Source organism: Herpailurus yagouaroundi, unplaced genomic scaffold (assembly GCF_014898765.1).
Source record: "Herpailurus yagouaroundi ecotype Mexico unplaced genomic scaffold, PumYag 199, whole genome shotgun sequence".
NCBI lineage: Eukaryota > Metazoa > Chordata > Mammalia > Carnivora > Felidae > Herpailurus > Herpailurus yagouaroundi.
The window spans coordinates 16,360,130-16,373,754 of NW_024412430.1; the positions used below are offsets into that span (position 1 = coordinate 16,360,130).

Genomic DNA, 13,625 nt, shown 5'->3' on the forward strand with positions numbered 1-13,625 from the left:
CCCCCGGGTCTCCAGACTGTCCCCTCCTCCCCCACTCCCAGCCTGCACCTCCCCCCCTCCTCTGCGGCCGGGCGACCGCTCCTCCTCCCCACTTGCTTTCGCGCAGGTTTTAAGGTACGTTGTTGTGCGTAGAATCACAATGGGTGACTAGGCTCGTTTGCTGCCCCCCACCACAGGAGGGGACACCCAGCCGAAATTCAGTGAGGTGCCCTGAGTCCCAGCCCTGGAGGGGTGCCTCTGATCTCCCAGGATCACGCTTTCAGATTCAAGAGTAGCTGTTGTTACTTTTAGCGGAGTCTTAGAAGTGCCGGTTCCTGCACAAGCTCCATTCTCTGCTTTCGGCAACGCATTGATGCCATGGGTATTTCTTCAGTGAAGCCTCGGCAGTGCGGTGTTGAACAACACCTAGTTTCTGTTCCTGGAAGTTTAAGTTTAGTGGTGGAGGCAGGTCGTCTCAAGGAAACAAACGAGCAAGATAATTTGAGATCAGTGTTAGGAACAAAATAGAACGTGTGAAAGTGTGGAGGGAGGCTGTGTTATACCAGGTGGTCAGTGCTTTAGGAACCTTTACTTTGCAGAGATGGCATTTGCTCTGGGTGTTGAGTTAGAGGACAGAGGGAGGAAGGCACGGTTAGGGGGCAAAGCCTTAAAACTGTTCAGATATTTCTATTCCAGGAATGGAAACACAAGACTGACTTTTTTTTTTTAATTAAGTTTACTTATTTTTCTTTTTAGTAATCTCCACACCCAAGGTGGGGCTCGAACTCATGACTCTGAGATCAAGAGTTGCATGCTGTTTTGACTGAGTCAGCCAGGCATCACAAGACAGACATCTGAGTGCTTATTTCACCTGTAACATGGGCCTGGAAGATTGGCACGAGTTGTTAAAATAACGTGTGTCCACTACAATGCCAGCCACAGGGTAAGTGTATCTGAGCTGGAGGACTGGATGGCGGGGGTGGGGGCTGGGAGGCTAGAGGGGGCGTTTAATGGGTAGGAGGCACTGCACTTAGATGGGGTGCCTGGGAGGCTCAGTCTCTTAAGCATCCTACTTTGCCTCAGGTCTTGATCTCACAGTTCATGAGTTCGAGCCCTCATTGGGCTCTATGCTGACAGCTCAGAACCTGGAGCCTGTTTCAGATTCTGTATCTATCCCCCCCCCCCGCCCCTCCCCTACTCTCAAAAATAAACATTTTAAGAAAGAAAGGAAGGAAGGAAGGAAGGAAGGAAGGAAGGAAGACAGACATTGAATAGGTTGTGATATTTATTCATGATTAAGAAAGAATGAAAACAGGGGCGCCTGAGTGGCTCAGTGGGTTGAGCGTTCAACTTAGGCTCAGGTCATGATCTTGTGAGTTCAAGCCCCGCTATCAGGCTCTGTGCTGACAGCTCAGAGCCTGGAGCCTGCCTCAGATTCTGTCTCCCTCTCTCTCTGCCCCTCTCCTGCTCCACTCTGTCTCTCTTCCTCTCTCTCTCAAAGATAAACATTTAAAAATTAAAAAAAAAAGAAAAGAGAATGAAAACAAATGACTTACACATTCAGTTCTTGTAGTTAGAAAAAGGCCATCAAAATAACCCAAGGAAAGCCAAGGAAGGGATTACGTAAGGAAAAAGAACACAAACGAAAGGAGTGGAAAACTTACAAAACAGAAGTGACAAAAGAAGGGAAAAGTCTGCACAAGTCCAAGTGGGGAAACACTAGAAAACCTGAAGGTGTAGAGAAAGTACTTCTAATCTCCAACGCCGGGAACATTTGAGCTTTTAGCTGCAAAAGGGCCCTAAAAGAAAATCTTGAGGAAGTTTGGCTTAGAAAAAAAAAATGTTTAGACAAACAAACAAAACAGCAGAGGAATCATCCTGTCATCGGGGAGAAAAAAAGCTGAGTGTTGTGGTCACATCAACAGGCCCCACAAAGCTGTCGACTAATTGCAGCTTGGCTAAAGTTCGTTGATGACAAATGAGTAAGTAAGTGCCGAGCTGTGGGAGGTGTCTGGGCGGCTGGGCCTAACACGGGCATTTCTCCATACATAGGCATTAGCGGGGCCTAGTGCGGTAAGGGCTCTGAGTTCACGGTAATACCTCAGAGGATGTACGTGGACAAGAGATTCAGGAAGGGCTTGTGTGCTGGGGCTTGCCTTCTAGGAATCCTGCAGAAGTCAGGGTCTGAAGAAGCCTGAGATGGACCCTATGGCGGGACGCCGGGCCGTCACAGTCATTCCGGCCTGGAAAAGCTGAGCTGGTGATGAGGGAGCATCAGGCGAGCCGAGGGGGAAGCACAAGCTGGCATCACCCCCCTCCTCCCCCCCCCCACCCCAGGTTGGATACTGGTGGCATTCCTCAGGCACCTTGGCTGCCCAAGGACAAAGGGGAGGAAAGAAAACAAATAGTTAACTGATGGAGACCCCAGTCCTGCTGACGGGAGTCTCCATCGGTTTACAAATATCTTAGTAAATTCCAAGAAAAAGGCAATCTTATCAACAGCCTAATCTCCAGAAACCTCATATCCTGGAGCCCCAACGTCACCCTCCCGTCCACAGTGATGTGGGAACAAAGGCAAGAAGGAAATGGCAGGTAAGATTAAACTTCCTTATAACCTGCAGCCCATTGGCAAATACTTGAGGCACATACAGAGTAGAACATTTCTCCAGAAACCCCCTGCTGTCCTGATGTTAATGCCTTACTAGAGGGAAAACCACCTTTGCTTGAAGACAGCAAGGCCTCAGGTGTCCTGGGAGTCCTCCTTAGCACATCCCAGTCCCTCTGGAGGCCTCCTATTTGACTCTGTCTCCCCAACTCCATAGTATATGACTGGTCACTCTGCACAACCCTCGTGCAGCTCTTTCTGTCCATGAATCCTATCCCTGTGCTTTAATAAAATGGCCATTTAAAAAAAAAAATTAAAAAAATTTTTTTTGACATTTGCTCATTTTAGAGAGACAGAGCATGAGTAGGGGAGGGGCAGAGAGAGAGGGAGACACAGAATCCGAAGCAGGCTCCAGGCCCCGGGCTGTCAGCACAGAGCCCGATGTGGGGCTCAAACTCACGAACTGTGAGATCATGATCTGAGCCGAAGTCGGACGTTTAACTGACTGAGCTACCCAGGCGCCCCAGTAAAATCACACTTTTGCACCAAAGACGTCTCAAGAATTCTTTCTTGGCTGTTAACTCCGAACCCCCACCAGTCCGAGACCTCATCACTGCCACTTGTGGCCACATGGATGAACCCAGGGATAGGTGGATTAGAGAGTGGACAAAAAGTGCCCCCCCCTCCACCAGCTGCTAGAAGAACAGAATTGTCATTAACTGAGATGATTGGGAGGACCGTAAGGGAAACAGGTTTGGGGGAGAATATTAGAGTTGTTTTGGGATACATTAAATTGGTAATATCTTTGAGACGTCCAGTGGGAGTTGATAAGGAAGCAGTTAGGTGTACAGATTTTGAGTATGTAGTGCAGGTCTGGGCTGGAGATACAAAGTTTGGGAATGTTTATTTAAATTTGAGAGCGAGAGAGAGAGAGGGATTGCAGGGGAAAGGCAGAGAGAGAGAGAGAGAGAGAGAGAGAGAGAGAATCCCAAGCAGGCTCCGTGCTCAGCGAGGAGCCTGACATCGGCCTCCATCCCTGGGATTATGACTTGAGCCGAAACCAAGAATCTGACGTGTAACCGTGTCACCGACTGCGCCACCCAGGCCCCCGGGAGTCATCCTTTAAATTCTGAAGATAGTATAAACTCACTAGGGGAGTGAATTTAGATGAGAGGAGAAGAGGTCTGAAGTCTGAGTTCTGGAGTCCCCCCACTTTCTAGGCTGAGGAGGCAACACTGAGGGAGCCTGAGGGGGAAGGTAAGTTAGGGTGAGTGTGGGGTCAGCCGGAAGTCAGCCAGTTGTGTACCAAGGAGGGAGTAATTAAGTGAGTCAAATTCTACTGACAGGTAGGACTGAGAACTGCCTGAAAATTATTTCTAATTGCACAAAACAAACCCCCTATGAAATAGGTTATTTTTTATTTTCAATGTATAGTTGAAAAAATCTGGAGATGGTTTTGCCCCCAGATCCCATAGCTACTCAGGAACAGAATTAGTGATTCACAATGCTAGATGAAGTTTACATAATGCTTTCTGTCCGAGGAAACGTCTGTGAGTAGAATTCAACTTATCCAGGACAAGAACATCAGGGGAAAAAGAAAGAGAAGGTCTCAACTAAAGTAGGGTTATGGACCCTACAGAGGAGGCAGAAGTCAGAAAATACAAGGCCATGTTGTTGTTGTTGTTGTTTTTTAAATGTTTGTTTATTTTTGAGAGAATGACAGAGCGAGAGTGAGGGAGGGGCAGAGAGAGAGGGAGACACAGAATCCGAAGCGGGCTCCAGGCTCTGAGCTATCAGCACAGAGCCTGTTGCGGGGTTGAACTCGTGAACTGTGAGATCATGACCTGAGTCGAAGTTGAACGCTAACCGACTGAGCCACCCAGGCGGCCCAAGCCCATATTTTTTTTTAAAACACTTTGCAAAAGCAACAGAAGAAGGAGCCTTGGAAAATTAAATCAATGAGAATATTTGGGAAAGCTCTGAGAAAGAAGAAAATGAGGCCAGCCCTACCAGTCATTAAAACATAAAAGACTTGGGGTTCCTGGGTGGCCCAGTCGGTTAAGCGGTTGACTCGGGCTTAGGTCATGATCTCAGGGTTTGTGGGTTCGAGCACCATATTAGGCTCTGTGCTGACAGCTCGGAGCCTGGAGCCTGCTTCGGATTCTGTGTCTCCCTCTCTCTCTGTGCCCTCCCCCACTCATACTCCGTCTCTCTCTCAAAAGTAAATAAACATTTAAAACAATTTTAAAAAAACATTATAAGCTTGTACAATAAGATTATGGTATTGGGGCATGAATACATAGATCAATGAAACAGAGTAGAAAATCCAAAAATAATTGCATCTGGAAATTGAATATGTGATAAAGCTGGCATCTGAAATCAATGGAGGAAAAAGTCCTTCTTTGTAAATAGTATTGGGGTAAATAGCCAGACAGTCATATCCATTTCTCTACACAAGATGAATTCCGGATGGGTCAAAGATTTAAAAACTTTTTAAAGAAACAAAGCTGTATAATTACGAGGAGGAAGTAAGAGCGGATTCCTCCATAATTAAGGAATTGGGGAAACTTCCTGAACTCAAAATCCGGAGGCAATTAAGGAAAAGACTGAAATTTGGACTATACAAAACAACAGTGACAGTAAAATTTTTGCGTTAGCGAAACACATCGTAAGCAAAATAAAAAGACAAGTTAAAAACTGCGATAGGTATTTCCGACTTACAAAGGATTAATGTTGTCTGATTGTGTTCTGGAGAGCAAGGAGGACTCCTGGTTCAGTCTTTGCCAATTGCCATGGTGTAAACCCTCCCACCACAGTAGATTTTAAGTTGCCAAAATGCGCTCACCTGCACCCATGTGACATCAGCTGGGTCACAAAATTCCTGACGATTTAACAGTCGGTGCTTGTAGGCGGGCTCTCAGCACATCACCATCAGTATCCTTCATAAATATACGAAGGGCTTCATCACTTGGAGAAGAAAAGGAAAACCATCACCTTGTGGAAAATAGACAGGAGATATACACACACAATTCACACACACAATAATGAAAATAAAGGACCTTTAAATATGTGAAAAGATGTACAGTCACACTTAAAGGAAATGCAAATGAAAACTGCACAAAGATACTATTTCCCAACTCTCAGATTGGCAGAAATCTAAAAGTTTAGACAGCAAAGCGTGTTGACAAAGCAGTCAGGGAACACTTTAATTTTTTGCTGGTGGGAACGCAAAAATGGTATAATCCAGGGGGAGGGGAATTTGGCACTTTCTAGTAAAATTGCATATATATTAACCTGTCAATCCAAATATCCCACTTTTAGGCCTCAAGCCTAAAGATCCACTGACAAAAATACAAAAAGATACATAAGGTTACTCAGTGACCACTGTTTGCAAAACTAAAAAAGTGGAAACAACTTCAACGATCATCCATCACAGAATGCTTTCATAAACTAGGACCCGTTCACATACTAGAATCAGTACATAGCTCTAAAAACAAGTAAGAAATACCTCTATGTACTGCTATGACATGATATCCAGTGGAAAAAAGCAGGATTGCCAAACTAAGGTAATACACTACCATTTAACTAAAAGGGGAAGAGGAAATGAATATCCCGTATTTTAAGATTTCATCTTTTAGTAATCTCTACACCCAACAAACGTGGGACTCGAATTTACAACGTTGAGATTAAGAATTGTATGCTCCACTGACTGAGCCAGGCAGGCGCCCCTACCTTATATATTTTTTAAAAATACATAAGGGGTCCCTGGCTGGCTTAGTCAGTAGAGCATGCAACTCAGGGTCATGAGTTCAAGCCCCACCTTGGGCACAGAGATTACTTAAAAAAAAAAAATTGCTACTGCTCTTGTTTTATCTTTTTTTAATGTTTGTTTATTTTTTGAGAGAGAGATACAGTGTGAGCAGGGGAGGGGCAGAGACACACACACACACACACACACACACACACACAATCCAAAGCAGGCTCCAGGCTCCGAGCTGTTGGCGCAGAGCCTGATGCGGGGCTCGAACTAACGAACTGTGAGATCATGACCTGAGCTGAAGTCAGCCACTTAACCAACTGAGCCACCCAGGGACCCGCTACTGCTCTTTGAATAATTTGTAGAAATATGAGTAGCTTCCTTTGCTCTGAGGTAACCCATGTTCTGAAGTTTTCTCCTGGAATTTTCTATACTGTCTCACATATCTAACTCTGGAGTTCCTTCCAGGTGACAAATACCATAACCTTGCTGGAGGCACATACTTCCCAGCCTATTTTCTCCTAGCCAGAGGCATCTCCTGTCCTTTGAGACAAAACTACTCCCATCACAGCACTGACTTCCCTTCAGAAACAAGACACTGTGTTATTCTCCTAATAATCCCCCTTCACTGCTGGAGCCGTGGTCCATCCAGGGTATGTCTGTCCCAGGACCGAGGGATAAGGTAATCATACACCCATGAGGGTCATTCTTCTCGAAATTCAAGTTTCCTGGATCACAGGATTTGTAGTTGCAAGTAGCTAAGTTCGACTCTCACAGGTTGGGGGACCTCAAACAAAATAATTAACTTCTCTTCTCTTCAGTCCCCTCATTTTTGAAACAGGGGAAAGGTAACACCAATCTTTTGGGGTCGTTGTGAGATTTGAATAAGATTATGTAAAATGTCAGGCATAAGCTTGGTGCTTCCCTCCTGTCTCCTCCCTCTGCTTCCCTTCTCTTATTTCCCACCTTCTTTTTATTCAGTCTTCTCTCCACATCCTTCTTTCATAAAATGAACAAGACTAAGAGACTTTGAAGATTCTTTTCAAACCCTGAGATCAGAAACACTGACGGGGTACAGTGCATTTAGATGGGGGCTTGGCTGTTGAGGATTAGAAATCCAAAAATGCGCATAGTAGAAATGAGTTAGAGGCTGGTAGTGACTTCATGCAGAAGTTTAAGATCTAATACAAGGGAAAGGGTTCCTGGATGGAACTATTTTAGGGTCTCAGTAATATTAGAAATTCTGAAGAGTTAGGAGCGCCAGGGTGGCTCAGTCGGTTAAGTGTCTGACTTCAAGTCATGAACCTGTGGTTTGTGGGTTTGAACCCCACATGGGGCTCTGTGCTGACAGCTCAGAGCCTGGAGCCTGCTTCTGATTCTGTGTCTCCCTCTCTCTCTGCCCCTTCCCCACTCATGCTCTGTCTCTCTCTCTCAAAAACGAATAAGTGTTAAAAAATATTTAAAAAGAAAAGAAATTCTGAAGATTTGTCCAAATGAGGGGAGGAAATAGAGAAGTGAGTGAAGGAGGTAGGGAAAAAGAAAAATTGGAAAGTAAGAAGGTTAAAATAAAGACAGATCACACAAGTGTTGGTGAAGATGTGGAGGAATTGGGATTCTCATGCACTTCCAGCAGAAATGTAAAATGGTGCAGTAATTTGAGAACAATCCGGTGATTTCTCAATGAAACATAGTGTTACCATATAACCCAGTTCCACTGCTAGGTATATACCCAAGGGAACTGAAAACTTAGGTCTACACAAAAACTTGTACGTGAGTGTTTATAGCAACATCGTTTATAATACCCAAAAGGTGGAAACAACTCAAACCTCCTTCGACAGATAAATAGATAAACAGAATGTAGTATATTCATACAATGGAATTTCACTTTCCCAAAGAAGACATACAGATGGCCAACAGGTACATGAAATGATGCTCAACATCACTAATCGTCAGGGGAGTGCAAATCAAAACCATGGTGAGATACCACCCATACCTGTTAAAATGGCTATAACGTGAATGGCTAAAGACCAGAAATAGTAAATGTTGGCGGGGATGTGGAGAAAAGGGAACCCTCGTGCCTCACTGGTGGGAATGTAAATTGGCTCAGCCACTCTGAAAACCACTATGGAGTTTTCTCAAAATATTAAAAATAGAACTACCATACAATCCAGCAACTCCACATTTGGGTATTGGTCAGAAGAAAACGAAAACCCTAATTCGAGAGGATACGTGGACCTTCATGTTCATTGCAGCATTAGTTACAATAGCCAGGATATGGAAACAACCTAATAGTCCATCGATGGATGAATGGGTAAGGAAATTGTGGTGTATGCAATGGAATGTGGTATATACCAAGAAATGTGACTTAGCCATCAAAAAGAATAAATCCTGGGGCGCCTGGGTGGCTCAGTCGGTTGAGCGTCCGACTTCAGCTCGGGTCATGATCTGACAGTCTGTGAGTTCGAGCCCCGTGTCGGGCTCTGTGCTGCCAGCTTAGAGCCCGGAGTCTGTTTCAGATTCTGTATCTCCTTCTCTCTCTGCCCCTCCCCCGTTCATGCTCTGTCTCTCTCTGTCTCAAAAATAAATGTTAAAAAAAAAAAAAAGAATAAATCCTTGCCATTTACTGCAACACTGATGGACTTTGAGGGCATTATGCTAAGTGAAATAAGTCAGAGAGAGACAAATACCATGCTTCTCTTTCTATGTGGAAGAGAACAACAACATCAACAATAAGCCAAGCTCCTAGACACAGAGTACAGACTGCTGATAGCTGCCAGAGGCAAGGGTGGAGAGTGGGAGAAATGAGAGAAAGGGGTCAAAAGGTTAAAAAGAAGAAGAAAAGGGAAAAAGAGAGAGAGAGAGAGAGAAATTTGCCTTCCTGATTAACAAACAAAACTCCCAAAACAAAAAATACCCTTCAAAGTGGGATACACTGGTTAAGTCAAGTGTGGTCCATCTGTATGATGAAATGCCACCTAATGGCATTCAGAAGGAAGGAGGAAGAAAACAGAATGAGGAAGCCTTTTTATACTGATAACTAAAGTTTTCCAAGATGTAAACAAAGTTAATTAATTAAAAAAAAAAAAAAATATATATATATGATCTATTGGGGTGATATAACTCTAAGATGTTAATGTAATACGCATATAAGATGTGGGGAAGTGTTAAAATGAGAAAATGTAGGAGATCTCAATAGGTAGATAGATAGATAATGTTCTTTTCATTCACATGTGAGATATTTACAGTGACCATGTTCTGAGTCACAGCAGGATTTAACAAGATACCAAAGCATACAGAAAACAAGCCTAAAGCTAACATCATACTTAATGGTGAATATATTCTTCCGAAGGTAAGGAACAAGACAAAGATGTCTACCCTCATCATGTCTCTTTCCCATTGTTCTGGAGGTGCTGGTCAGTGCAATAAGGCAAGGAAGACTGGAAAGGAAGAAACACAACTGTCTCGTTCACAAATGGGGTTGTATGTGAAAAAACCTAAGGAATCCACAAAAAAGGTACTAGATCTCTCTGCCCTTCCTCCACTCACGCTCTGTTTCTCTCTCTCTCTCTCTCCCCAAAAATGAATGAACGTTAAAAAAAAATTTTAAAAAGCCACTAGAACTAATGAGTTCTAGTTGCAAGATTCAGAGAAACAATGGTATTTCTATACACTAGCAACAGGCCATTTCAAATAAAAAGTTTTTGCAATCAAAAAGAATGAAATCTTGCCTTTTGCAACAACGTGGATGGAACTAGAGGGTATCATGCTAAGTGAGATTAGTCAGAGAAAGACAAACATCATATGACTTCACTCATATGTGGAATTTAAGATACAAAACAGATGAACAGAAGGGAAGGGAAGCAAAAATAATATAAAAACAGGGAGGGGGACAAGACATAAGAGACTCTTAGATACAGAGAACAAACTGAGGGTTGCTGGAGGGGTTGTGGGTGGAGGGATGGGCTAAATGGGCAAGGGGCATTAAAGAGGACACTTGAGATGAGCACTGGGTGTTATACATAGGGGATGAATCACTGCGTTCTACTCCTGAAATCGTTGTTGCACTATATGCTAACTGACTTAGATGTAAAATAAAAATAAATAAATAAAAAGCTTTTAAAATGCCATTTGAAGTAATATTTTTAAAAAATACTTATTTATTTTGGGGAAAGCACAAGTGGGAGAGGGGAGAGAGAGGGGGACAGAGGATCCAAAGCGGGCCCTGTGCTAACCGGCTGATGGCAGTGAGCCTGATGTAGGGCTCGAACTCATGAACCATGAGATCGTGACCTGAGCTGAAGTCCACCACTCAACAGACTAAGCCACCGTTGTGCCCCTGTAGTAACAATAAAATAAATGTTAGGGGTAAATCTAACAAACTGAATGCAAAGACCGAATATTGAACATTACAAAATATTTCTAAGAAAAATTATAGAAGACTTAAATAAATGGTTAGATGTATCATGTTTATGCATAGAAACTCATTATTGTTATGTCAATTCTCCCCCAAATCATCTATAGTTTTAACATAGTCTTGGTCACGATGTCAGTAGGTTGTTTGGGTTTGTTGTTTTTGTTTTTTTTTTAATAGAAATTGATGGGTTTATTCTAAAATTTGTGGAGAAATAGAAAGAATCTAGATCAGCCAAAACAAACGTACGAAAGAATAGGAATGGAGAACTTTACCAGATTTCAAGATTTACTGTAAGGCTATAGTAATTAAGACAGCATGGTGTTGATGTAAAGATAGGCATATGGATGGGACAGAATAGGGAGTCCAGAAATAGACTTACATATAATAATGTCAATTCATTTTTGACAAAGAAGACAAGGATGGTCTTGTAAACAATATTGCTAGAGGAGCGACCGGGTGGTTCGGTTTGTAGAGCATGGAACTCTTGACCTTGGGGCTGTGAGTTTGAGCCCTATGTTGGGTGTAGAGATTACTTACAAAAAATAATAATGTGGCTAGAATAATAGGATATCCTTGTGGAAAAACATGAACTCAATTCTTACCTCTCATCATATGCCGTAATTAATTCAAAGTGGATCATATGCCTCAATGTAAAAGTTAAAAATCATAAAACTTTGCCTGGGTGGCGCAGTCGGTTAAGCGTCCGACTTCAGCCAGGTCACGATCTCACGGTCCGTGAGTTCGGGCCCCGCGTCAGGCTCTGGGCTGATGGCTCGGAGCCTGGAGCCTGTTTCCGATTCTGTGTCTCCCTCTCTCTCTGCCCCTCCCCCATTCATGCTCTGTCTCTCTCTGTCCCAAAAATAAATAAAAAACGTTGAAAAAAAAATTAAAAGAAAAAAAACAACTTTGGGGTGCCTAGGTGGCTGAATTGGTTAAGCATCTGGCTCTTGATTTCAGCTCAGGTCATGACCTCACAGTGCGTGGGTTCGAGTCCCACATCGGGCTCTGCACTAGGAGTGCAGAGGCCGCTTGGGATTCTCTCTCCCTCTCTCTCTGCCCCTCCCCTGCTTGTGTGCTCTGTCCCTGTCTCTCTCAAAATAAATAAACTTTCAAAAAACTATAAAACTTCTGAAAGAAATGTAGGGGAAAACCTTTGTCATTTTTGTTTAGGTAAAGATTTCTTAGAACCCAAAAAGCATGAACCATAACAGAAAAACCTTATAAATTAGACTTTATTAAAAATAAAAACTTAACAGGGTGCCTGGGTGGCTCAGTCGGTTAAGCATCCGACTTCGGTTCAGGTCATGATCTTACAGTTCATGGGTTTGAGCCCTGCATCGGGCTGTGTGCTGACAGCTCAGAGCCTGGAGCCTGCTTCGGATTCTGTGTCTTCCTCTCTCTCTGTCCCTCCCCTATTCATGCACGCACGCATCTCTCTTTCTCTCTCTCTCTCTCTCCCTCTCTCTCTCAAAAATAAACACAAATACATACATACATACATACATACATACATACATACATACATACATAAAAACTAAAAACTTAGGCCCTTTGAAAGACAATGTTTAGAAAATATGAAGGCAAGACAGACTGGAAGAAAATCTTTGCAAAACATATACTGAATGAAATGCTTATACCTAGGATAGATAAAGACCCCTTAACACCTCAATAATAACAAAACAGACAACCTGATAACAAAAAGGGAAACAAATATGAACAAATACTTCATCAAAGAAGACATATGATTAACATGTAGGCACTTGAAAGATGCTTACCATCATCAGGAAAATGTAGGGGTGCCTGGATGGCTCAGTTGACTGAGCACTGGACTCTTGATTTTGGCTTAGGTCATGATCCCAGGATGGTGGGATTGAGGCCTGCTCATTATGGAGCCTGCTTGAGGATCTCTCTCCCTCTCTGTCTCTCCCTCTGGCCCTTTCTCCCACTTGATCTCTCTCTCACTCTCTGTCTCTCTCTCAAAAAAAAAAAAATTAAAAAAGAAAAGGAAAATGTAAAATAGTACCATAATTAGATACCAGTATATCCCACCAGGATAGCTAAAATGAAAACAAACAAAAAACAAAAAAAGCAAAGGCCTCACCAGGTAACACCGAATATTGACGAGGTTGTGGGGCAACTACAGCTGATGTCAACACAAAATGATGCAGCGACTCTGGAACACAGTTTGGCAATTTCTTGTCAAGTTAAATACACACCTACCATAAGACCAAGGAATCTCTCTCATAGGTGTTTACCCAAGAGAAATGCCACCTGTATTTCAGGAGAACCTATACAGGAGAAGCGTATCCTGTATTAGTCTGCTCCAGTGGCCACAAAATGCCATAGACTGAGAGGCTTTACTTTTTGTTTTCTCACAGCTCTGGAGGCTGGGAGTCCAAGATCAAGGTGTCGTCAGGATTGACGTCCGGTGAGAGCCCTCCTCTGGGCTTGCACACGGCCACTTTCTCACCCTGTCCTCCCATGGCCTCTGTTCCGTGCACGCCAAACTAATGCGTGTGACGTGTTCATTTGTTTTTTTCACTTTTCTGTTTCATTTGAAAAAGCTGTAATGAATCTATATACTTTTTATCCAGTCATAGAATAAAACAAATCCAATCTAACATAACTTCACTTTATTTTATCTGTTTACTTATTTTAGAGAGAATGTGTGTGAGAGCAGGGGAGAGGGGCAGAGAGAGAGAGAGAGAGAGAGAGAGAGAGAGAGAGAATCTTAAGCAGGCTCCACACTTAGCTCAGAACCTGATGCGGGGCTTGACCCCACGACCCTAGGAGCATGACGTGAGCTGAAATCAAGAGTCGGATGCTCAACCTACTGAGCCACCCAGGTGCCCCCATAACTTCACTTAAAA

General features: G+C 43.3%; 1 long non-coding RNA gene across 1 annotated transcript; it reads left to right on the top strand.

Moving 5' to 3' along the window:
- The first annotated feature begins 2 nt into the window (after positions 1 to 2).
- On the top strand, positions 3 to 13,381 carry LOC121013705 (uncharacterized). The gene is made up of 3 exons (XR_005782868.1): positions 3 to 114; positions 736 to 922; positions 13,134 to 13,381. It is a non-coding gene; the product is annotated as an uncharacterized LOC121013705 (long non-coding RNA).
- The last annotated feature ends 244 nt before the right edge of the window (positions 13,382 to 13,625 follow it).